General features: G+C 36.0%; 1 long non-coding RNA gene across 1 annotated transcript in view; it reads right to left on the bottom strand.

The window, feature by feature from the left end:
* LOC116481280 (uncharacterized) overlaps positions 1-5,774 on the bottom strand; it is a 209,640-nt gene extending 203,866 nt beyond the window's left edge. The window contains exon 1 of the long non-coding RNA XR_009209276.1: positions 5,730-5,774. This is a non-coding gene — a long non-coding RNA (uncharacterized LOC116481280). The remainder of the gene's footprint in view (positions 1-5,729) is intronic.
* Positions 5,775-27,373: the final 21,599 nt, after the last annotated feature.

Here is a 27,373-nt window from a genome sequence, read left to right as displayed (position 1 = left end):
CATCTTATTCAATTTTGCATCCCCCAGCATTTTACATAAAGGGACTATCCAAGAGATGTTAGTTGAATTGAATTAGTGTGGAAATATCCTCAAAACAAATAAGTTTGGGATAGTACAACCTTAAAAGGCAACACCTTGGCCTTGCACAGTAAAGGCTTGTAACCTTGCACAGTAAAGAAGGATTTTGACAAGCCAGTTGATTCGATGTTTGGCAACTCCTGGTATCATATTGCATTAACTATATTCTATAAAATTATAAAATGATTATTCCTTTGGAAACCTTGAAAGAGTAGCTTGACTTTGCATTTCTTAATGGTTCATTATATTGCTGATTAAAGTAACTTCTGATAATTCTATAATTAGATTCTATCTAAAGGATCAAGAAAAATGTTTGCACTGAGATTAGAATTTTAACATTATTCATTGCTTGTGGAAAGGAAAATGTCCCGTCTGGAATAATGTCAATGTCATATCTATATACGCTTTGTTGGGTTTAAGAAAAATCTTTAAAAATATTTTTTCTCCCCTTAATACATTTCCATTTATGTGCAATGTTTTTGATCAGAAAACTAAAAAGTAGCAGCGGGTGGGAATGAAGGGAGCCAAATATAGAATTGGTGCCAACAGATGCAAAAATGCCATGGAAATCTTTGGCCCAGAAATAATAGCTTACCAAAATACACACACACACAGTTGTTGGACTCTTGAACAGATACACAGCCGTCTGTATAGACAACAGTGCTGTTGGCCAAGAGTCCCGGAGGCAGGCCAACCTCCTATCCAGATGCCACTGCCAGTGAGGAAGCATTTGGCTTCTAGTCCTCTGGCTGCCAACCTTCTCTCTCACTCTCTGGCATAAATTTTTACAGGGGCTGCTGAAGTGAATTAAGACTCTGAAGAGTTCTGTATTAATACGCTGCAACAACACAGAACACAGTGCCACAGAAGCCCTTTATGCTATTTGAATGTTTTTATCCATTTTTTTTTAAATTGTCAAAGAAACCTGACTTCTAGGTATTTGCCTACAGATAAATGCAATTGCTTTGGAAATTGAGTGATACATTTTGATTTCTGCATGGAGTCAACTTTCCTCAACCCAGAAATACCTTGAGAGTTTTTAAAACAAAAAAGGTAAAAAGGAAAGAGGATAACAGATAAGAAAAGACCAAGAGATAAAATATATTGGTATTTTTGGGACAATGAAAGACAGTATTCATATTTCTTCAGCTCTAGCAAAAGTGCCCACTGAAAAATCTCCTTCTGCTCACAAGAATGCAATAAGAACACATTTTTTTCAGTGACAATTGAATAAGTACCAATATACATCCATGATTGTTTGCATGCAGCACTAACTTCCAAGAAAAAAAAATTAACATGAGCACTATCTCCTCACCTGTAATCTCAACAAACTCCAATTTCTGACATTGTGAGGTTGTACCTATCAACTCCTGAGCCCCTCCCACCAGGAGAGGCTTCTAGACTGCCTGTTTTTCCCTTCCCTCACATCAGTGAGGCTGGGCAGCCAAACAGATCCTGCTGAAGGAGCTGGCTTCATTTCTGCAGCTACTTCGCAAGAGCAAAGTTTTGAGATTGACCTGATTCAAGAGAGAACTATCAGAGGATGGCATAATATCTGATTATATTGATGAATTTAAAAAGATGCCATGGTTAAAATTACATATGTTAATTTGTACAAAAACAGTAGTTTCTAATTTAAGATGCTTTTAATTTCAGAACAAAACAAACTGCTATTGCATGCAAGAAAAAAGGAAAAAACCAAGAGTTCAGGCTTACATTATTTTTCTTGGCTCTGCAAGTTGATTTATACAAATGTAACATATGAACTGAGGGAATACTTTTTGTATACTCCAGAGAGTTTCTCCAGTTTGCTTACAAAAAATACAATAAGCTCTTGAGGTTGACTTGTTAGAGTTTCAGTCACAAACTAAATGAACTTAGCCACATAAGAAGCAATATTTTCCCTGGATACCTTTAGTAGGGCTGCCATATTTACTCAAAGCAACATTAACTGCTCTCAGATATCTAAGTGGCATTGACATTGATAAATCATCCTTAGAGAGACATGAACAAATGAATCAAATGCTCATCATCACATTCAGAAAAGAAATAATACATCAGGCAGCCTACTTATGTAACTCTGTGTCACATAAAGATTTCTTGATGAGCCATACAACCTTATCCAGGTATAAATTGTGTGACTAATACATTGAAGAGACAGCTTAATCATAGAAAAGCATGTAGCCAAAGTATATTGTAGAAAATGTAATATTTCATTTTGTTTAAGACAAAAAGTCTATTTGGTTGTTAGAGTCAAGTATAACTATTTGTTTGCCAACTGTGCATTAACATAGAGAAAATCTTCCATTTTCCCATTGCATAAATGTGAAGAAATTGTTATTAATTACATTGAAGTGTTTTTGTAATTAAAGTTCCTCAGTAGCATGTAAAATATTTTGCTGTATGGAAAAGTAATGGTCATACGAATATATGAACAACAGCAAGATTAGTTGTTTAATTTCTCCTTAGGAATTTTCTAACCCACCAACCTAAAAGAAGCCTACTGTATTACTCTGTATTGTCTTCTTTTATGATTTTACCCAACCCTGTATTTTAGAAGAAAATCAGTTTTTGTTTTTACTACATAATTCTGTACTTTGTTTTTAAAGATAGAGAATATGATTTATCTTTCTTTGACAATAGTAACTTCTAAGAAGAACATCTTTTCTCTCCATGAGCTAAGGAAGGAGACTGAATTAATGGAGATACAGGTGTTCCCTTCCACTGATTGGGGTAAGAGGAGCAGCAGCAGTCAGCACTCCCTTCTCTCTCTGCATTTCCTTTATCTGTCTTTGAGCACCAGCTTTTCCTTTGTCCTGTGGACCATCTGTGTGCCTGCAGACATCTACAGAGACATCAGCAGATCCCAGCAGTGGCCACAGCAGCTGCCTGGTCCTTCCTAACTGAATGAAAACTCAAATTGCCAAGATTGCAAATAATCTCCTTCCTTTTCACAGACATATGCTACCTGGAAGCCTTACAATAAATTTCCTGTTTTCAGTAGCACTTTATAGACCCTCAGCAATTACTTATATATGCATTTTTGTTCTTTTATATGTTTACTTATGATGGCATTTTCAAATTATAGTCTACAAACACTAATTTTGAGGAATGTTAACAACTTTACCTAAATTTATTGAACATTTAGTATGTGTTTTACATGCATTTTCTTATCCAATACTCGCAAATTTTTGAAGTTTGATTAGTATTATTTCCATTTTATGGATGAGAGAGGTGAGGATTAGAGAAGTCAAGTCACATGGCATAACAGTTGTACTGGGGAGAATTTGAACCCAGCAATGTGACTCCAGAGCTCATACTCTTAAACAGTATAACACAGCTGTTAGGCAAAAAATCATTTGTTGGTAGGGAGGAGGGTGATCAATGAATTCGAAAATGAAGAGGTAGAACAAATTGAACGAACTTCTTTCCTGCAGTATTTCTCAGAGCATTTAATACATATGCCCATTAACATTGACTTTCTAAGGTGGAATCTAATATATGATATTTTTCAAACGTATTGATCCTCATTGATCTCTCATATAATTAATGTTCCCCCTAGCACTTTGGGAAAGACTGCCTTAGTATTTTTAGAAGCAGAATTGTTGGGTTAACCCAATTATGCTTTCCACTGATTCTTTTTAAAATTATGAATGAGTCACTATTCGTCAGCAAATGAGAATCACAAAGGTTAATGATGGGCTCAGGGGGTGATGGGAAATATAGCATGACTTAGAAAATATAACGGGGGAAATGTATGTGAATAACTATAATATAGAGTAGACAAAGTCATGTAATTGACTCTTTATTTTATTATTATTTTTCTTTTCTTTCTTTCTTTTTTTTTTTTGAGACAGGGTCTCACTTTGTCACCCAGGCTGGAGTACAGTGGTATGATCATGGCTTACTGCAGCCTTGACCTTCTAGGCTCGAGAGATCCTCCCACCTCAGCTTCCCAAATTGCTGGGACTACAGGTGCATGCCACCATGCCCAGCTAATTTTTAATTTTTTGTAGAGATGGGGTCTCGCTGTGTTGCCCAGGTTGGTCTTGAACTCCTGAGCTCAAGTGATCCTTCTGCCTCAGCCTCTCAAAGTGTTGAGATTACAGGCATGAGCTACCATACCCAGTCTTTTTTTTTCTCTTTCTACACTCCACTTCTAGCAGAAAGAGTCAAATAAGAAAAAGAAATGATGTTAATGCTCAGTATTCACAATGTGCAGAGAACTCTTTTATGTATTGTCTCATTTGACTCTAACAACAACCCACTTTATAGGAAAGGTAATGAGATCAAAAAGGTTTAAATGCTAGGAAGTGGTAGACCTGGGATTAAAACCTAAGGCTCTGACTTCTACTTTAGTTTTTTCTTTTTTTTTACAATTCCACTAGTACTTTCAAAAGTTGAATTCCAGGGGGGTGTCCTTTAATCAAGTAATATTCAAGCCAATGTTTAATACCTCCAACACCTATGGTCCAGAAATAACTGCTGATGAGACTAAAGATCCTGATGCTAATGAGAGGAGCTCAGCATCCAAGTGCTTGAGCCTGAATGTCTGGTTTCAAATGCTGGTTCTGCCACTCACTACTATTTTAGCACTGGGAAAAGAATTTAACCTCTTATTAAGTTAATTTGTCACCAAAAGAAAATTAAATTATATTTCATAAATTGTACATACAAAGACAGACAAATGGCCAACATGTTTTTTCATTAATGTTCAGTTAATGAGAAAGATTTAACTAACCATAGTGACTTGTTTCTCCAAACAGTTTTATTAATTAGTGTTTGACTTTCTCCAGCGACTTTCCTGATTTATACCTGCTATGGCTTGAACGTTTGTGTACTCTCAAAAATTCATATGTTGAAACTTAACCACTAATGTGATAGTGTTAAGAGGCGGGGCTTTTAGGAGATGACTGAGTCATGAGGGTAGATCCCTCACGAATGGGTTGAGTTCCCTTGTTAAAGAAGTTCAAGGGAGCTGTCACCCCTTTTTGTTCTTTAGCCCTTCTGCTTTCCACCTGTGAAAATATAATGTTCATCTGCTCCAGAGGACGCAGCAAAGTGCCATCCTGGAATGAGAGACTGGGCCCTCACCAGATAATGAACCCCCTGATGCCTTGATCTTAGACTTTGCAGCCTCCAAAAACTATGAAAAAATAAATTTCTATTATTTATAAATTACCCAGTTTCAGATATTTTGCTATAGCAGCACAAATGGAAATGCCCTTTAAAGTTTTTCAGGTACTTACATTAAAAAGGAGGTAATGTTAATTACAATAATGTTCTCATGAATTAATGCTTTCTATACTAATGATTTCCCTAGATGTTTGTATTAGTTACTCTAGTTACCTTCTTTTGGTAATGTTAAATATATATATATATTTTTTTTTAGCTGTCATATGTATAAAAAAGTAGAGCCAAAGTTCCTCAGACTTTCTTGGTATGTTTTTCACAACACCCCAGGCCAAAGGAAATACTTAGTAGATTCTTGTATTAAATAAGGTCCTAAGAAGTTAATAAGTATGTCCAAAGAACTTAGTAATATTTTAAAAGGTTATATATAAATATATATTTACGTACATGTGTATGTGTGTGTACATATATGAAGAAAAATATTTATATTTTATTCCAAAATATTTGTAATTACTTACTAATGGGATGTCTATACCAGTTGACCACTGCAAAACTTCTCAATCCTTGGAATCAGATCGGTTCCCAACATTCTAATTTCTTGTTACACATTGATTTTAGAATGTTACTTGCTTTTTTTATAAAAGCAACCACAGAAAACTCAGCGTTGTAAAGATATGAAATTATTAAAAGGAATGTAGTATGATCTAATATTGAAACTATGAACCACCTAGAGATGGTAGTTTGCACAGTGTCTGATTCCCTCAAAAATATAAAATATCTCATGACACCTCTGAGAATTCACTTGTGGTGCCCTGGGCCACCTCTGTACACAGTTTGGAGACTATGGGATTAGGGTATTATATACAATATCTTATATTTTAGTATAAGGTATTTAAGTATTCAAACTATATTGTGTGTGTGTGTGTGTGTGTGTGTGTGTGTGTGTGTGTGAGAGAGAGAGAGAGGGAGGGAGAAAGAGAGAGAGAGACCCTGCTATTTAAAACCCAAGATGACTGTAGCCTTTTTCCTCTTCTAAGGGAGGCAGGCTAATTGATAAGAGTGGGGGAAAACATTGATACTATTCTGCTCTTTTCCTGTGGCTGGAGGGAAGAACAAAGAGTGAGACATAGCACAAGAATAAGTCTGCTGATGTGCAATGGGGCTGCCAGAATCTACTTTAGAATAGATTTTTAAAAAAGAGCTAACCTTTTCTGCATAATAAAGTGAGCAGTGAAATGAAAGAGAAAAGGGCATATACAATATTGTGGGAGACTTGGACCCCCAAGCAGCACAGATAGCTGAGGGTATTTTTTAAGAATGATGAAATCTAAGATTCTGCTTTGTTGTTACTGTGCTATGAACACAGACCATCTCCTCAAACCTCTAGTGGTCTGCTCTACACATATACCTTGTATGAAGAGGTTTTTTTGGTGGAAATCAAAGATGACTGGAGTTTATTATTGGATCAGCCCAGAGAAGAGAGTAGGAAGTGGTGATGTGTGAGTGACAGTGAAAACTGTGGAGATAGGCTCTCAAGGCAGAGTGACCAAAACCATCAAGTTAGCAGGAATGCCCAGAAAGCCTGGGGAAGAGAGAGATAGAGGCTTGACAAGACATGCTGAAAGGTTGACTTAAGGCTTGGTAGATTATGAGGGACTGAGCAACGGGCCACAGCTTGGGGAAGGTGGGAAGGAATCATTTACTATAGAAACTGGGGTTCGGCATGCATTTAATGTCAATGTAGTGGTTAGGGCTGAGATGAGAGACTGTAGAGTGTTTGTGGTGAGTCAAAAGACCCAGTCCCAAGTGCAGGGCCAAGGCATGTGTATACTCTGGATTCATAGGCAGAAGCGACATAAATCATGATCTAAGAAAGCAGAACTGTCCAGGTCAGCAGCAAAGATTGTATATCAAATACTAGCCAGAATCTGAAGTGATTCCCTCCTCTGCCCAAGTCTACTTCTTGTTCCTGTTAGATGAGCAATGACCCATAAATTTCAGTACGATAAGAGAACCAGAGACCAAGCAAAGAGTTATTTTGTGTTCCAGTTATTGTCTACTCAAAACATGACGATATCCAACACTCTTTTAGAATAAAAACCTTCAGAAAACTAGGAATAGAAGAAAATTTCTGTAACATGAAAAAAGTCATTTACAAAAAACCCATAGCTAACATCATAATCAATGGCAAAAGGCTGAAAACTTTCCCACTAATATCAGGAAGAAGGGAAGAATATTCACTTACACCACTGCTATTCAACATTGTGCTGGAAATTCTAGCTAGAGTAATTTGATAAGAAAAAGAAATACAAGGCATACAAATTGGAAAGAAATAAGTAAAATTATTTTTATTCACAGATGTCATGATTCTATGTATAGAAAATCCCAAATAATGAACAAGAAAACCATCAGAACTAATAAACAAATTCAGGAAAGTTACAGCGTACAAGGTCAGCTCACAAAAAAAATCAGTTGTGTTTTTATGCAAGAGCAATGAGCAGTCTGGAAAGGAAATTAAGAAAGTAATTCCATTTAAAATAGCATCTAAAAGAATAAAGGAACTAGGAATAAATTTAACCAAGGAGGTAAAAGACTTGGACATTTAGAACTAGAAAACATTTCTGAACTATATTAAAGAAGACCTAAATAAATGGAAAGACATTTCATGTTCATGGAAAGATTTACATTGCTAAGATGTCAGTATGGCTCAAAGCTATTTACAGATTCAATGTAATTCGTATCAAAATCTTAATAGCTTTTTTTTTTTTTTTTTTTTTTTTTTTGCAGAAATGGGAAAGCCTATAGTCACATTCATGTGGCATTGCCAGGGGCCCTGAGTTGCTAAGACAATCTCTATTAAAGAAGGACAAAGTTAAAGTACCCACACTTTCTGACTTAAAAACACTCTCTAAAATTTAATTTTCTGATTTAAAAGCCATTGAAATCAAAATGATATGGTGCTGGCATGAAAATAGATAAAGACATATACCAATGGAATAGACCTGTGAGTCCAGAAGTAAACCCAAACATTTATGGCCAATTTATTTTGACAAAGGTACCAAGATCACTTAATAAAGAAATAATAATCTCTTCAACAGATGGTGTTGGGACATCTAGATTTCCACATGCAAGACAGTGAAGTTTGGCCCCTACCTTATCCTATATACAAAAATTTACTAAAAATAGGTCAACAACCTAAATATAAGAACTAAAATGATAAAACTCTTAGAAGAAAACATAGGGATAAATCTTCATAAGCTTAGATTTGGCAATGAATTCTTAGATATGGCACAAAACACACGAGCAACAAAAGAGAAAACAGATAAATTGTACTTCATCAAACTTCAACACATTTGTGAATCAAAAGACATTATTAAGAAAGTGCAAAGACACCCTACAGAATGGGAGAAAATATTAAATATTTGTAGTCATATATCTGATAAGTGTTTAATATATAGAATATAGAAAGAACTCCTACAACTCAATAACAGAAAGACAAATAACCCAATTTAACAAATGGGCAAAGGACTTAAATAGGCAAATGATCAATAAGCACATGAAATGATGCCCAATATCATTAGCCATTAGGGGAGTGCAAATAAAAATCATAATGAGATACCACTTCAAACCTACTAGGATAGCTATAACACACACACACACACACACGCACACACCCCTCCCAGAAAATAACAAGTGTTGGCAAGGATGTGAAGAAATTGGAACCCATGTATATTGCCAGCGGGAATACAAAGTGGTACAGCCACTGTGAAAAACAGTTTTTGAGGTTCCTCAAAAGGCTAAACACAGAATGACCATATGACTCAGCAATTCCACCCCTAGTGTGGTGTATGCCTGAAATAATTGAAAACAGGAACTAAAATAGACACTTGTATGTGAAAGTTCATGGCAGTAATATTTATAGTAGCCAAAAGGCCACACAACTCAATATCTATCAACAGATAAGTGGATAAGCAAACTGTGGTATATTTGTACAATGGAATATTATTCAGCCAAAAAAAGGAATGATACGCTAGAACAGGGGTGAACCTTGAAAACATTTTGCTAACTGAAATCAACTAGACACAAAAGGAAAAACATATGCTTCCATGTAAATAAAATATCTAGAATTAGCAAATTCATGGAGACAGAAAGTAAAATAGAGGTTACTAGGGAATGAGGGGAAAGAGAAATGGGAGGTTATTGCTTAATGATGAATACAGAGTTTTCGTTTGGGATAAAAAAAGGTTTTGGAAAATAGTGATGACAGTTGCATAACATTGTGAATGTAATTAATGCCAATGAATTGTACACTTTAGTAAAAATTGCAAATTATATGTTCTATGTATTTACCACCATATATTTTTGTACAATAAAAATGTAGAAAAAGTTTGGGCAATATTACGTAAGTAAACTGAGAGAGCTGATAAATATCAGAAAAAAATTAATCTGTGTTTTAGGGTCTTATAATTTTAAGATGAGAAAATCGAAATAAATCATTCAGTCAAAAAAAACCCCAAACATTATTATATACCATTCAGATATCATCACATGTTTCGAATCCTTGATTTCTTTTTTCTTTTTTTTTTTTTTTGAGACGGAGTCTAGCTTGGTCGCCCAGGCTGGAGTGCAGTGGCGCAATCTCGGCTCACTGCAAGCTCCACCTCCCGGGTTTCACGCCATTCTTCTGCCTCAGCCTCCCGAGTAGCTGGGACTACAGGTGCCCGCCACCATGGCCGGCTAATTTTTGGTATTTTTAGTAGAGATGGGTTTCACCATGTTAGCCAGGATTGTCTCGATCTCCTGACCTCATGATCTGCCCACCTCGGCCTCCCAAAGTGCTGGGATTACAGGCATGAGCCACCATGCCCATCCGATTTCTTTTTTATTCATGAGTCTAAGCATATCTATATTCTCTGGATTTGAACAAGTCTAGGCCTCAAAGGAATGTGAACTACTCTGGCCATTTTTTTCTTCCTACTGCCTGTGTAATTGTGGAATATTCTGGCCATTTTTGATGGACAGTGATGGCATCTGTTACTTCATTGGTGGGGCTTAATGAACAGGTTCCACTTATTTAGTTGCAACATCAAACAGAAAGCTGAGAAACTTTTGGACATAGATTTCCCATAAGAAAGTTATTCTTTCTATGAATTCTGTAATGTGAAATTTTTCTTTCTGAACAAAAAGTGAACATGGAACTTGGCATGACTTCCTTGAGAATATTAACCATCACCATTTATTGTTTTCGTTATGTTTTTCTTCAAGAGGGTCTATAAACAGGAGTTTGGTCACGAGTTTTTTTTTTTTTTTTGAGACGGAGTCTTGCTCTGTCGCCCAGGCTGGAGTGCAGTGGCGCGATCTCGGCTCACTGCAAGCTCTGCCTCCCGGGTTCACGCCATTCTCCTGCCTCAGCCTCCCGAGTAGCTGGGACTACAGGCACCCGCTAACCGTGCCCAGCTGATTTTTTGTATTTTTAGTAGAGAGGAGGTTTCACCGTGTTAGCCAAGATGGTCTCGATCTCCTGACCTCGTGATCCACCCGCCTCGGCCTCCCAAAGTACTGGGATTACAGGCGTGAGCCACTGCGCCCGGCCTGGTCAAGAGTTTTTAGAGCAGATAGTGATATAGGAAATCTGGCTGGCTGGGTCCTAGGGGTTGGAACAAAGGATGTTTGAGGATGAGACAGGATAGAGGCAATGGGCGCTGGGTAGTGCGTGAGCCCTTTATGAGAAATCTGGGCAGCTAGGCAGAACCCAGCTACTGGGTGCCTGAGCAGCAGGTCATTTGCTGGGAGAGAGGAGGATGATAAGTAGCAAAGCTAATGTGGGTACTCAGTCAGTCTCTTGTGATCTGCCTGAAATCCTTCTTAAAGAATGAAATGGATTTAAATAAATGAGAAACAATGCTTCCTGCATGGGAGTGAACATAAATATAGTTGAACCTACAGGTGAGAGCAAGGAGAGAGCCTGGGCTAAAGGAAATTGATACAGGAAGAATCGTAAGTGCTCTTATGTTTGTGAAAACATTGTCTGTGGTAAGGCACTAATCAAACCTCAGTGCTCTGGTTGTTCATTGATGCAGAATTTAAGAGATATTCCTTAGTAAAATGTCGTGGTCATCTTGGAAGCCCTGTTGGCAAAACAAAGACGAAAATATCTTCATTTATCACTATATTACATCAACATGATAAGAATGGGAGTGTTAAGAGGGAAAAAACAAAGGTTCAAATGCTATGTTTTTAATCTAGAAAAAAGAAAACCTTCCTGGTTTTAATTACAAATTTTAGACTTTAAAAAATGAGTTTATCATTTGTAGTCTCGGGAAAAAATATTCCCCACAAAATAAAGAAGATGCTCTGCATAACATAGCCCCAAACAGATTTGCGGTTGTTCTAATAAAGAAGGATACTTATGTGATGTATATGCTCACTTGCCTTAGTAGCCAGGAGGTACATGGAGTGTTTACTGTACGCTCAGAGATGTTCTAGGTACTTTAAGTGTATCCTGCTCAGAAATGTTCTAGGCACTTTAAGTGTATCAAGTTATTTAATGCTGTCTCTGAGCCAGGTACTGCTATTATCTCCATCCTGGAGATGTAGCAAATGAAACATCAAGAGATAAAACAATTTGCCGAAGAGCCCACAACAAGCCACAGTCAACGTTGAAACACCAGTGTCTACATCCAGAGTCCATACTCCTAAGTGCTGTATTATCCTACCTCTCACAACTAAAAGGAAAGGCCTTGGTTGGTGCAAAGAAATGATGCCAAACGGGTGCTTCCAAAGTGTGATCCAGAAGACACTGGTCCCTCACTATGTTTCATGGCACTGGTGAAATGCTGAATATTACATGTCCCTCTTCTCCCCCATCCATTGCAGAACCAGAGTAAGCACTAGTATTAAAGGCTCTGAAAGTTTTGTCATAAATAAATCTTTTAATAATACTGGTACACCCAGCACAGGATCTTCATTTGTATAATATCTTATTACTGTATCTCAGAATCAGTATTATATGGGTTACACTTTGAGAAATACTGCCTTAAAAAATAAAAACGCTGTGGTAATAACTGGCCATACTCCAAAAACACTTGTTGCTAACAGTTTCTTTGACTAATCCAAATCTGGAAGCCTAATTTTGAGAATCATATGTAGTAAGCAAGGCAAACCCATTATTTAGATTCAGTGAAACGAGCCTTAAAGATAATACCATACATTGTTCCTTGATCAAGAAAATATTATCCAAATTTGATTTTTCTTTAAAAATCTTTTTCAAAAATTTGTGGGTACATAGTAGGTGTATACATTTATCATATACATGAGATGTTTTGATACAGGCATTCAATGTGAAATAAGCACATTATGGAGAATGACATATCCATCCCCTCAAGCATTTATTCTTTAAGTTATAAACAATCCAATTAGGTTATTATTGACTATAGTCACCTTGTTATGCTATCAAATAGTAGGTCTTATTCATTCTTTCTATGTTTTTATGCCCATTAACCCATTAGTTATTTTTATCCATTAACACATTAGCCCATTAATTAACCCATTACCCATTAATTTTTCTAGGCTTAGGTATCTCTTTTCTATCTGCATTTATTTTATTTTGCTTTTCTCATATTCTTCTGGTCTTATGTTAGCCTGTATTGGCTTTGGTCAGTTTCTTATTTCAGGATATTTTACTGCCTACAGATTATTTTGGGGCTCAGCTAATGAAATCTTTCAAAATTCACTTAAAAGAGCTCATCTTCATCAGCTGATTTTCATGAGTTTTTTTCCATACAGGAAATATGACAGATTACTTGTCTTTAAATATGTATAAGCAGCTTGAGTCTGTTCTCTGGATGCTTCAGTGATGGAGAAGGGAGGTGGTTAGATCCTCCCTTTTTGGCTAAAAGAGTAATTACTGAATTGGTTGCTGAACTGAAAATGGATTTCCCAAAATTGTCAGAAATACGAGCCCTGTGAAAAATTCCACCCTCTGCTCCCTACTCTCCTGAATAACCCTATGCCCCATTTCTCAGGATCTGGTCCTTTTAAACCACTGTATTCTATATTTACAGTCTTTATATTGCTTTCTATATGACTGATATTACTATTAGGTAACAGTTTTAAATAGCAATTTAAAAAGTTACATGATTCTGTGAAAATATTCTTTCTCCACTAATGTTCTGACAGATTTATAAATGTCAAAGCCATTATTTCTTTATAGAAATGAATTTAAGAGACACAAGTTCCATGACTGACCATAAAATTATGACAGAATTCACAAGCCACAGAAATAAATTTGTTTCATTCTCTCATAGTCATATCACAAATAAGTTTTTCGCTTTGAGATGGTAGAAGTTTTGGGGGCCATAAATGCCTTCATATTTAAAAAAAAATGCTTATGTTTACCTGCATGGGCCTAGTCCATGTTTCACATGAGGACTAACTATATTTCTTGCCAGGCTATAGCCCAAACTGGAATTTCCTGTAAACCAGTTATAGGCTATGTGTTTATGTATATGCATATATGTGTGTATGTGTTAAAATAAAATAATGTTTAAAGGTAAAACAGTGAGACATATTGCCCATAAATCCACTACTGTAAACAACCACTATTAATACTTCAGTGACTCTTCTTGCAATATATTTTTTTCTATCATACCCTTGCAGCACTGAGTATAGCATTAAGTTTTTTGTTCCTGTTGTTAATTTCATAGGTAAAACCTTTCCTCTCTTAAATTTCCACTTCTTTAATTATTATTGAGCCTGAGTATTTCTCCTAAACAAATTACAGGCTCCATTTTTTCTTTTTTCACGTTCTTTGTCCATATGATATATTTTTTTGCACGTTCTTGTATAAAATTTTGTTTTTCTCATCCATTAGAGACAGCCTGTGTTTGAATCTTGGTTCCACCATTCACTAACTGTGTGTCTTGGGCATCTTATTTAAGCTTTCTGCATTTTTGGCTTCTCATCTATGAAATGAGGTTAGTAGCATCTACCTTCCAAGGCTCATATAAACATTAAATGAATTAAATATGTGAACTACAGTGCCTGGCTGTGGTAGGCACAACGTTACATGTTCACCATCCATTTCACTTTCCTTGGCATGGAGCTAAACTGTATTCATAAACTCCAGCTCCCCAAGAATGTAGGTAAGGTCACCTAAGTCTCGGCAGTGGAATGTGAACAGAAGTGATGTGTCACTTGTAGACTGCTGCAGGTAAGTCTTCTTTATTCCATCCACACTGCTAGAAGTGAATGACTCTGAGATGAAAAGGTTACAGGATGGAAAGAAGGTGTTTCTGCAAATCATCACTTAGAGGAAAGGCACAAGGAAAAGCCACCTGACCCATATCAGATTCTACTAATATCTATCCGATTTTTTTTAATAAAGCCACTGGGATTTGGGAGTTTATTGATTGCAGCAGCTAGAGTTATTTACTCTGCAATGCATTTGCTCTCGGTAAATACTTGAGCAATAGAAGCTATCGACATTATTATTATTATTCACAATAAAAAGCGATGGCCAATGTCAGCTTTAGACTTGAATCATACTTAATATTAATTGGTCACATGGATTAAAATAATTTCCTTCACTCTGAAAACCTTCTCTCCTTACCTTATTTTTTTTTCCAGCTGTGACTCACCCTTACTTCATTAAAAAAGGCATTGTATGTCCTTGGGAGGCTGTGTTCATAAGAATGATAAAGTACAGTAAGTATTTTATATTTTATTATAATCAGTTCCATTTCTTTAAGGTCTCTACCTAACCTGTACTTCTTAAAGCCACTGGTTCTTATTCATCTGCATGATTGCTTTTATGAAAAAGAAATTAATACAATATGTAGGTGGAAGGTACTGATTAGTAATGTTTGATCTATAGTCATAAATCTGTTTGGACATAATTTTGGGTATTTATAGACTAACAAACTTAAGTGCATGGACGTGCGATTCCGTTGAAGTATTGCAAATTATTCACAGACAAATGAGTAGGTATAAGAGGCCTAAAGTAGTATGAGGTATAACAATTTAACCTCATTTAAAAAGCCCCACATAGTCCACGTATATATTTCTGGGAATGAGAAATAATTTCAAAGTGTTCTGATATCAAGTATTCTGTTATTTTTTTTTAAAGGTTTTACACTAAGGACCCATTTAGTGGCTAGCATTTTGTGACTCTCACAGTACCCAGCTGAGGTGAATGGATGGGATGGTTGGTTGTTCTTGGTTGAATTAAATTACGTTTCTTCACAGTGACCTCTGGGGGATTCTTCTACTCTTCCTTCAATCCACCAGTTCCTTCCCTTCTCATCTATTCTTTCCCAGATTTCTCACAAAGGCAAAAGTGGCCCAAAGGGCTTTGCTGTATAACTAGGTGTTGGGAGGCTGAAGTACTGATGGATCCCTTTCCCTGGATTTATTTTAATGTGGTCATGACTAATTGACTATTAAAATGGGACTGAGGAGGACCTCTTGTCAGCAAATGAGGCATATTTGCGGTTGATGGCTTTCCTACTCACAAAAAGGCGCATCAAACTTAATGTAAGACACCAGGCACAACTACTAAGTACAATTAGTAAATGGGTAATCTCATTTTCATATTATTATCTCATTTGACCCTCATAGCAGCCTTTCCTGTGACACGGGAGGAAAATAGTATTATCTTCCTTTTATTGAAGAGAATACAATCAGAGATGGTAAGATAAGAGCCAGTATGTTCTGCTTAAACCTGAATCTACACCATGCTAATATTCCAAAAAGTATGAAGAACCTACTATGGCCAGGTGCCACTGTAATTGCTGTGTGACCTTGGGCAAGTTACTTAATCTATCTGTGCCTCAGTTTCATCAGCTGTAAAATGGGAATAATAATACTGACTTTATGGGGTTGTTGGAGGATTAAATAAGTTAACTTATGTAGTGTCCTGAGAACAGTTCTGGAGCATAATATGCATTCAATAAGTTTAAGTTATAACATATTGTGGTAATAAAAATTATTACTGCTAATTAGTAAGTAAAATAATTTGGTTTCAAAACAAGGTTTTCTAACTCCAAATCCAGTGTTCTTTCAATCATAGCACAGCTGTCTCAGACTACCTTACTATTCTCCCAAAGTCACTTAGGTGTCATACGACCCCACAGAATAAAGTTAGTATTATGTCTTATATCAATATCAACGATTTAGTGCTAAAATGCTAAGCAACTACTTAAATATCATAAACATACACTAATGTACATGGTATTTTTATTCACCTTTAAAGATTCATAAACTGTAAAATTCATTCTCTTAGTTTACTTTTGAGTTTTTTTGTTTGTTTTTTTTTAAGAGACAGGGTCTCACTCTGTCACCCAGGCTGGGGTTCAGTGGTCTAACAATAGGCCACCGCAGCCTCAAACTCCTGGGCAATCCCACTTTAGCCTCCCAAAGCCTTAAGTAGAATTTCCTGTGAATATTCTGGAAGGAATTTTTCTAACGTTAGAAGTCAATATAAGCACATCTTGATTCAGGGATTTAAAACATACTCAGAAACTTGAATAATAATCCTTTATAAAAAAACTTTTATTTTAGGTTTGGGGGACCATGTGAAGGTTTGCTATATTATATAGGTAAACTCGTGTCATGGGGTTTGTTGTAAAGATTATTTAATCACTCAGATATTAAGCCTACCACCCAATAGTTACATTTTTTCTGCTCTTTTCCCTCCTCCCACCCTCATCCTCAAGTACACCCCAGGGTGTTGTTCCCTTCTTTGTGTTCATGGGTTCTCATTATTTAACTCCTGTTCATAAGTGAGAACATGTGGTATTTGGTTTTCTGTCCCTGTTTTAGTTTGCTGAGGATAATGGCCTCCAGCTCCATCCATGTTCCTGCAAAAGACGTGATCTTGTTCTTTTTTATGGTTGCATAGTATTCCATGGTGTATATATACTGCATTTTCTTTATCCAGTACCCAGAGGAATATAAATCATTCATCATAAAGACACATACATATGACTGTTCACTGGATAATAATTCTTATTCATTGATTTATTCACTCAAGAAGTATTTACTGAGTTCTTTCTACATGTAAGTATTGTGTTATTCTCTATGAAGATGAAGTGTCTTCAAGTTTCCTGACTTCAAAAGAAGAAAACATAATAATTTTGCTTGAAATTTCCATCTCAGTGCTAACAATAAATGAGGAGAGAAAAATAATTGAATTTTTCCTAAATTATTTTTTAAAAGAGGGTGTGAAAAGGATGATAGTGTTATTGCTTCTCTAATTAGCATGTACTAAAACAACAACAACAAAATAATAGTCCTCTCTGCAAAACCTACAACTCATTTTAATTCCTCAAATATTTATTATTGACACAGCACATCACTAGGTGGACATAGTCCTTGTCCTGTAGCAATTTGTGATATAGCAGAGCAGATAACAATAATATAAGGCAGAAAATGATCCACGGTTTTCAAATGATATGTATTTAGAGAAAGGTAATGTTGAAGTGATAGAAGTAATCAAAGTTTTGTAAAAGAGGTAGTATGTAAACAGGGTCTTGAAAAGTAAGTAGAATTTTGACAAGTGCTATTGTTGCAGGGACTAGAAAAGTTTAGTATAATACAGAGCTACTGCGCTGTTCAATATGGTAGCCGCCAGCCACATGTAGCTATTTAAATTTAAACTTAAACTGGTTAAAATTAAACAAAATAAAAAATTCAGTTCCTTGGTCACACTAGTCACCTTCCAAATGCTTTATAGCCACCTGTGGCTACAGGCTATGATATTGAGCAGCACAGAGTAGAACATTTTTATCATAACAGAAATATCTATTGGAAGGGGTGCTACAGGAGTGGGAATGAAGAAAGGTCAGAAGGTGGAAATAATGAATTATCTAAATTTCTGTCCAAGCCCTTAGATAAAACATCAGAAATAATAATATATCCATGTATTTCCTCCCCAAATCTAAATTGGAAATACATGCCTATGTAAGGATCAATGACTCAATTGTTTCAGTGGCAGGTCTGGTTCAATAATCATGCTGATTTCATACTATAAAACAATAATGAAGACATAAAACTTAACAGGCTTATCTAATTGCTTCATCTATCTGAGCATGCAGATCACAGTGGCTGAAAGCCAGGCCCTAGGGCACAGCCAAATGTGGGTGCTGCTGTTTCTTCTGGCAGGAACCTGTTTTCTGAGTGGGTCCATGCTGAATGACTTGGGGCTGTCACAGTTGCAGTTCACTAAGAGCCTGTTCATTATTAAATTATTTACTTCTTTGGAAATAGTGACAGCATCCACTGCAAGCCTAAAAGGTAGTTAGACACTTGAGGAACTAAACCCTAAATAACAAGTCCTGTTCTGTGAATATGGATAAACTGAGCAATGTGTGACCACAATCATTGATAAACTTGTGAAGTGCAAACTTCATCATTTTGATAAGAGCTTCTGTTTGTTCTGTTAGAGGGGAGGTTTGGCTCAGCCTCCTAAAGTTGTAGTGGTGTTTTTACAAAGACAGCCAGGCAAAGGTCTCATTTTCCTTGAGGTACAAATAGGGCCAGGAAACCATATAACGAGGCTTAAGAAATCTATGGGTTTTTGAGGACTTAATCTGGGAGAAGAACTACTTTCTCAGATACCTTAACTCCCAAGAAGAAAGTCCTTGTGCACAGAACTTGGGGGAGGCTCCATCCGCAGGTCTTTACCTTTGGATACAGTGTGCAAGTTTCATGACAGAATCATTAAGATAATCAAATTGTCCTAATTCTAGTGTGATTCATGGATGTACTCATAAATTCAGGTAAAGTGAAACTTATCAGCATAGTTTCTGTTCTTTAAAATAAATTGGAAAATATCGACTAAAAAAAAAAAAGAAAAAGAAATCTATGGGACTCTAAAAGGTGTCCCTTCATTGGTTAAAAAAAAAAAGCAGAAAATCCGATTATTTGGGGAAATCATGGAATATGTTGAATCCATATTTTTTGGTTGGTTGGGTCCTCTGTTAATTTTAGACCCAATTATTGCTTACAACTTGAGTCTTTTAAAATATTACTCAATAAAAACAGACTTTTAATGTGCATATGGAGGCCGGTATGATGGTGCATGCCTGTAATCCCAGCACTTTGGGAGGCCAAGGAGGGCAAATTGCATGAGTTCATAAGCTTGAAACAAGCCTGGGCAACATGCCGAGATCCCATCTCTACAAAAAGTACAAAACTTAGCCGGCATAGCGGTGTATGCCTGTAGTCCCAGCTACTCAGGAGGCTGAGGTGAGAGGATTGCCTGAGCCTGGGAGGCCGAGGCTGCAGTAAGCTGTGTTTGCATCATTGCATTCCAGCCTGGGAGACAAAGTGAGACCCTACCTCCAAAAAAATGTGCATATGGTATTTTTTTGATACCATCATTAGGCATTTTATTTATACATGCTCACTGGACAACAGATAATTGTCCTCTCTTAAAAGAACTTGTGAATATCAACAAAAGGTAGTAAGGCAAACAGTGGGATACTAACTTTAAGTTAGTTTTTAAAAGTAAGATGTAATCTATGGATAACTTACATATATATTTTTGCTATATTGTTTTTCTTATGAAGGAAGCTTATAGAACCATATTTTTTCTTTCCAAAGTCTGGTATTTAGAAGAGTCATCTAAACTTTTTTTTTTTAAGATAGAGTTTTGCCCTTGTTGCCCAAGCTGGCTGGAGTGCAATGGCACAATATCAGCTCACCACAACCTCTGCCTCCCGGGTACAAGCAATTCTCCTGCTTCAGCCTCCCGAGTAGCTAGGATTACAGGCATGCGCCACCACGCCTAGACAATTTTGTATTTTTAGTAGAGACAGGGTTTCTCCATGTTGGTCAGGCTGTTCTCGAACTCCCGACCTCAGGTGATCCACCCACCTTGGCCTCCCAAAGTGCTGGTATTACAGGCATGAGCCACGGCGCCCGGTCATCTAAGCATTTTTAGAGCTCCACAATGCTGTGAGTTGGTGTATCCGAAAGGAATTGCTATGCCATAAATAGCATTTTTGCAACCCTAGTCATATATGAGCAATTATTTTCATATAATGTTAACCAATGTCAAGAGAAAAAATGAAAAAATATGCATATCAGGAAAACCTAGAGAAATGCAGATTTAATATTTTCAGTTTATCATATTTTTGGGTGAATGCTTATAATGACACATGGTTTTCAATTATTTGGTGTTTCTCAACTTTGCATTTGCTTGAGACTATTCCCTCAATGAACTCAACATTTTCAAAGGATCGAAGGAGATTGTTTTTTCTCTTCTGAACACAGAAAAGTGTGGAGAAAAAATTAATTTCAGTTTTCTTTATTTTCAGATTGCTCCTGTGTTTCATAGATGGGAAATCATACTGATGACTCAACCATATATAGCATTATTTTGATGGTTCATGCTACCTCAGCGGAAAGTAACAAGGCTAATTCTTTTTCTCTGCATGATAAAAATCTATTACATTTATTGAGAAACCTACCAGTTGATAGACACATATTTATTTCAGGATAATCTAGCTCCTAAAATACTATCGATGACATTGACCTTTAGCTGGATTGCAAGAACAGAATACGCGCAACTCATTTTTTCCCAGTTTCATAATTTTGGCATCCATATATTTTTTTTAGACAAGTTTAGGCTGCCTTTGCTTGGCTATGATAGCTATTTTAGAATATCTCTGACTCATGAATATAAATAGTTGTGCAAAAATAAATTTCATAAAACCAGAGCTGGTAACAAAAATCACCTAGAGATCAACAACTCTGAAAGAATCTAGTGTCACATTCCTTAGAATGTCAGATTAAACTAACATGTGCCAGTCAATATTGCTACATTGCGACCCTTGATGCCTCCTAAGCAAAACTATTAAGTCCAACATTCTCTCCTGTAAGCACTTATCTGTAAGGATGGCTAACATGTCCTCTGAAGCAGATATTGAAACTGATTGGACAATAGGTAGATACCAGACAGGGGCCTGGGGGCCGACCTCTAGAAATAGGGGGAGAAAATCTTAATCTGCAACACAATGCCGTTCTCTTGAAACCCTATCATTTTCACTTCCCATGTGTCTGCTGCCTGACTGTGAATGGATTTGAAAAGGAATGGTTAGTGCTGAAAATTGGATCAGAGCTAACATTCTCTCATTTTTATCAGCAGCTGCCAAAGGTCATCTGACATAATAGCTGATGAATTCAAGCCCAGTGGATTTCATTTGCAATTTTCAATTTACTGAGGCCTGCAAACCCCACGGTGATAAAAGCTTCCCCTATCGTGGCCTGTCACAAACATCAAGAAACTGCACAAACCCACAAGAAAGAAAAAAGAGAAAGCTGTGCATCATCACAGCTATAGATAAGGAGAACAGGAAGAAATGGTATCATGCAGGAAGGTGGGGAGCAGCCTGTGTGGCTAGTTCTCTAAATGCCAATTGAAACGAAAAGACTATGAGGAACAATCAAATAACTTCCCTAGAATAACAACATGTTTCTTTGGAGCTTTTATGTGAAAATTGCCTTCTAATCTCTGACTTGACATGCTCCCACACAAAAATGTAAGTGTAAATATGCAAATACATAAATGAATAAATAATCCTTGCTTACCTGGTCATTGGAAAGCACACTGTGCTGTATTTACCATAGTTTTGCTTTACAAAATGTGTGCTCATAGAGGGTCTTTGATCATGGAAGTGTAGGCTCAGCACTAAGAAATCATTTTTCTTAATTTTTTTTTTGCAGAGAAATGGTAGATCCTTTGATTGATTTGCCAGGGAAGTCAAAGAACTGACATAGCAACTACTTGTAAGTGGATCTAGATGTAGTACATATCAAAGATGCATTAGCAAGAAGAAAGCCATTTTTCCCCTTGTCAAACTATTTACAATGAACTTAGGCAGGATCGGGAACTGAATCCTGTTCCCAGGCAATTGTTCAAATTGAGCAAAGCATACGTGTGTTTCTTGGAGAACAGCAAGTTTGATAACTCAGCAGGTCACCTTTGTCCTGTCCTACTTGACTCATACCATGGCCTAGCAAAGGAGAAAGCAAACAGATGTCCACTGCTTGAGGTGTAGCTGCTGGGAGAATTTAGTTTCAAACAGAGATGTCTTGATCCTGTTTCTACCAAATAGATTCAGGAAGGCTTATGAAGTTCGTCTGATGCAGTAAGAGGACTTGGCAGTGGGCATGTACCAACCTGCCGAATGCCAATATTTCTGATGACACTTGACAAGAACATTCGAGAATGATATCAACAGGACCAGAATATTAACTTTATTTGTGTGTTGCTAACTGTGTGACAATCACAGTTTGGAAAGGAAAAGAGAATAATTCCTGGTTGAATTCATATGGCAGTGAGAGATTGCCTACTGTAGAGTTATTCTTTAAAATTGTCACAGCAAAAATAAAAGTAGGAGCTACTTGTAAGTGAATCTTGAGTTCTTTGAAATTAAACTGTTTCTTAAGATTTTTCTATTAGCAAAAAATTTAACAATCTTTCAATTCTTCAAAGTTTCAACATAGAAAATAGTTTCCTTAGTGGTTGAAAATGACAGGAATTAACATTTTGAAATAAGAGAAATAAAACTATTCTAAAGCCCTAGAAAATGTGGAAAGTAACAATATTTTAGCATTTTAGTATTTTTCCCCTACACAAAATTATCAGGATGCCATTTTTTAAAGGTTGCTTTCACCCCACCTTTTTTTTTTTTTTTTTAGTTTCTATAGGTTCAATGAGAACTCTCTATGATTTGCAATTTCCATGGGTTCTCTTTCAATTTTTAGCATAATACTGAGACCCCACTGGTGGTAAAATATTATTTAATGGGATCTTAATTTAGACAGGCTTCTAAAAAATACATACAATTTGGTAAGAGTTTTTCATTATCACTGTTCCTCTATGGCAGTGACATAAGGCAAGCTGTACCAATTGGTCTGCAGTTACACAGCATAAAGGTTAATCTCTTTTATGTTCCTTTTATTAGAAAGGCAGATCTGAATCTTCGGGGCAGAGTCCTAAATTGTTCTTGTAGATGGATTGGTTCACAGAGACTCTTCCCTCTCATACCCTATGGATAATTACATTCAGTCAGTCCAGAGTATTCACCATAGTTTGAATGGTACAAAAGAGCATTTCTCATTGCATTAATTGTTCTTTCATTCCTTTATGCAGCATTTATTTAGTGCCTATTAAGCACAGGTATGTTGAGAACTATAAATAAGACTTTCCTCACTTTCATGCAGTTTACAAAAGACAGGAGTAAAGAATGTTTTAAATCTGTCTTCTTTCTTACCCGCCGCCCCTCCACCCCCCACCAAATTGAGTTTATGTCATATATCTATTAACACTTTAAAATAATAAAAAGTTTATATTGAGAATTTGGGTGATGGAATAATACCTTTGGCAACCAGATAACATCTTATTTTGTGTTTCCCAATTTTTGGTAATATGTGCATCACCATAACATTTTTTTTTGCTAAATTGATATACACTCTATTCTTACTAAATAATTTTCTTTGAACTTGGCTTTAAAAAAATTAAATAAATTCAGTTAGAAAGGCATCATTAAATATACTACCATAAATAGAAAGCCTGTATCACAAGCTATGAATAAAAAATAATTATAAATATAAGTATATAACCATTATTATTATATAACCACCTACATTATCTCATATTCTATGGGCGGTAAAAGTATCACTCTTTGGAAAATACTGGTTTTGTGCATGTTGCTGATAAAAACTACTGCTGCAGATTTGACTGCCATGAGAACAGAAGCTCTGTGAGAACAGGTACTTTGATTTTTTTCTTGCTGTACTCCCATTCCTAGAAGAATGCCTAGCAAATATTAGGTGCTAAAACATAATTTTAAAATAAATAAAAGCCAGTTAGCTTCTGAAAGATCAAGTTGTATTTCTCCTATAGTCATACTCATTGTGCTTTATAATAATTACTTGTTTAATGTTTCTCATAATCACTGCACTGGTCAAAAGCTTTGTTTTTCTTGTTCACTCCTGTTATAATCATTAATGCCTAGAACTATGTCAGGAACATAGTAGGTGCTCAATAAATATTCATTGAATAAAGGGACTTGCCATTCTAAAGTCATACAGCTTCTATTGCCTCATTGGTCATGTTTTATTAAAGGAGCTCAATTGGCCAATATTGGCTTAAAGCTATTTAACATCTGGCACATTAAATAAAAAAAAACTTTGTTAAATAAATAAATAAATGAATGAACATTTTTGTGACACCAGAAAAAGAGAGTTAACTCTGTTTATAGAAAGACAGATCTTAAAGAGAGAACAGATAATTCTTTTCAATGCTTAAATGTAGTGCCAATTTTCAATTCTTGAATAAGTCACCCCTGGCAAGGTTTTCTCACAATCTTACAAATTAAGATTGCACTAAAATTTATGTGTTTGTAGAAAAACTGACAAATATTGAGGTCAGCAAATTACACCAAATGGTACCAGCCAGTGATTTGATGGTATATTTTTATTTAAATTGCTTTTATGAATTCCTTGATTTACTTAAGAATCAAGCATCCTGACTAGACAAGTGATATTTACAAAATCTGAGTTTATGTTTTTCTATTACAAAGACATCCATAAGAAGAAATAGTGAAGAATTAGCTGCATTTCTCTGGTCCCCACCTCCAAAGGAGTATTGTCAATCACTGCCTAAAACATAAGCTTTTGTAGGTTTTAAATGCTTTGAACTGGAAAACGACTATTTTAGTGGATAATTAAAGGGTGTTACAACTGATTGAGCTTGTGTAGAATCAGGAAAATTGGTGGGACTGGATGGACATATAGGTCACAACACTTTTCTTGTGTAATATTTTCTACTGCAAATGATTCTTCAGCTGAAAAATCAAGGCTTGAGCTAAGGTATCACAAATGGCTTGATAAAGTATGACTTGAAAATCAAACACTGGGAGAACTATGTTTATCATTTAACAAATCAGACCCAGCTTAAATAAAGGAATGATTTCTTTAACAGACTAATTCCTTCTCTTAAATTTACTGATTGAATTATGTATAACCAGTTTCATTTGAGCAAATCTTCATTTCTCTAATCTGTGCTATATGGAATAGGGTTCAGTAAAATATCAATGGGTATTTTGTTGAAAAGAAAATTTGGGGTCACAAAAGTTTGGAAAATTTTGGGCTGAACAGATTTTAAAATCTGCCCTTCAGAATATACTGTGACCAGTCAATTTATAAAGGGTAATATTATCAAACATTTAAGTTCTCACTACTTAACTCAATCAACATTTCCCATTGTTATAATATCTTTTAAGAAATAATAAAAATAATTATTTTATTACTGTAATTAATGATTTTATTACATTAATGTGATTTTATTACATTAATGATTGTAACAGGAGTGAACAAGAAAAACAAAGCTTTTGACCAGTGCAGTGATTATGAGAAACATTAAACAAGTAATTATTATAAAGTACTAAAATATTACATTTAATTAAATGTCCCTCTATACTTTTTCCCACTTCATTCTCTTCTTACTCTTTTCAAAGGCAATCAACATTCTAAATTTGATACATTCCCACACATACTATCATAGAATACATGTATGTAGTATTGCATGCCTTAAAAGTTATTATACATTGCATAATATTGTACAAAACTTCTGCAAATTTTCACTGAAAATTACATTTTGTGATATATTTATGTTGATACATGTAGGATGAATTCATTTTAACTTTATATTTAACTGTTATATACATATTTTCAACTTTTTGGTAACATTAATAATGTGGCAAACTTCTCTTCTTGGTTCCAGGATGTTTTTCTTCCTTCTTACTCTTGTGGTGCTCCGTGGGTGTACTCTTGTACACCTAGTGGAGCTCAGCCCCCCAAAATTTTAGACACCCCGCTGCCGTGAGGGTGGCTTCCAGCAAGTGCAGCAGCTGCCCCAGTGGGGATGTTCCTGATAAGTTCCACAGGCACTCTAACCAACTTCCCAGAGAGTTCAGGAGACCTGCTATGGCAAGCTTCCCAGAGAGGTCCATGAACACTCTACCCTGAAAGCTTAAGGATAGCTTTGGGCTTGCCATCTGGGAACCAGCTTTGACCCAGATCACCTCTGCAATCTTGTTTTCCATCCAGTGCAACTACAACTTTTCCAGTGAGGTCTGGGGAAGTCCCCCAGCCCAACTACCTTTTAAGTTTGTTATTTCCTTGGGCACTCTCCCTTAGCCCTACAGCATTCTTTATAGAATTCTTTTTCATTCCCTCTAGTAGTCAATCCTCTGTAAATAGTCTCTCTCTCTCTCTGTGTGTGTGTGTGTGTGTGTGTGTGTGTGTGTGTATATATATATATATATATGTATTTTAGACATGAGGTCTCTCTATGTTGTCCAAGTAATCCTCCCATCTTAGACTTCCAAAGTGCTGGGATTACAGAAAACAGCCATCACACCTGCCTATAATGGTTACTAATTCTTTATATTAACTGTAGCTATTGTATTTTTAATGGTTATTAATTTATTAAGAGTTTCTATTGCTTCATGAGTCAATCTAGAAATTCATATTTTTCTAGAAAAATTTTCACTTCATCTAAGTTTTCAATAAAATCAGCCTAAGTAATTTTATTTATTATTTTTTGCTTTCTATTTTCTCTCCATCTTTTTTCTAATTTATGTATTATTTATTTATTTTATTCCCATAGGTTTTTGGGGAGCAGGTGGTATTTGGTTACATGAGTAAATTCTTTGGTGGTGATTTGTGAGATGCTGGTGCACGCATCACCTGAATAGTATATGCTGAACCCAATTTATAGTCTTTTATCCCTCACTCCCTTCCCACCCTTTCCCCCTAAGTCCCCAAAGTCCATCTTATCATTCTTATGCATCTGCATCCTTGTAGTTTACTTCCCACTTATGAGTGAGAAGATGAGATGTTTGGTTTTTCAATCCTGAGTTACTTCACTTAGAATAATAGTCTCCAATCCCATCCAGGTAGCTAGAAATGTCATTAATTCATTCATTTTTATGGCTGAGTAGTATTACATCGTGTATATATACCACAGTTTCTTTATCCACCCATTGATTGATGGGCATTTGAGCTGGTTCTGCATCTTTGCAATTGCAAATTGTGCTGCTATAAACATGCATGTGCAAGTGTCTTTTTCACGTAATGACTTCTTTTG

Source organism: Hylobates moloch, unplaced genomic scaffold (genome assembly GCF_009828535.3).
Source record: "Hylobates moloch isolate HMO894 unplaced genomic scaffold, HMol_V3 SCAFFOLD_13, whole genome shotgun sequence".
Classification (NCBI taxonomy): Eukaryota; Metazoa; Chordata; class Mammalia; order Primates; family Hylobatidae; genus Hylobates; species Hylobates moloch.
This window is presented reverse-complemented; position numbering and strand designations above follow the sequence as displayed.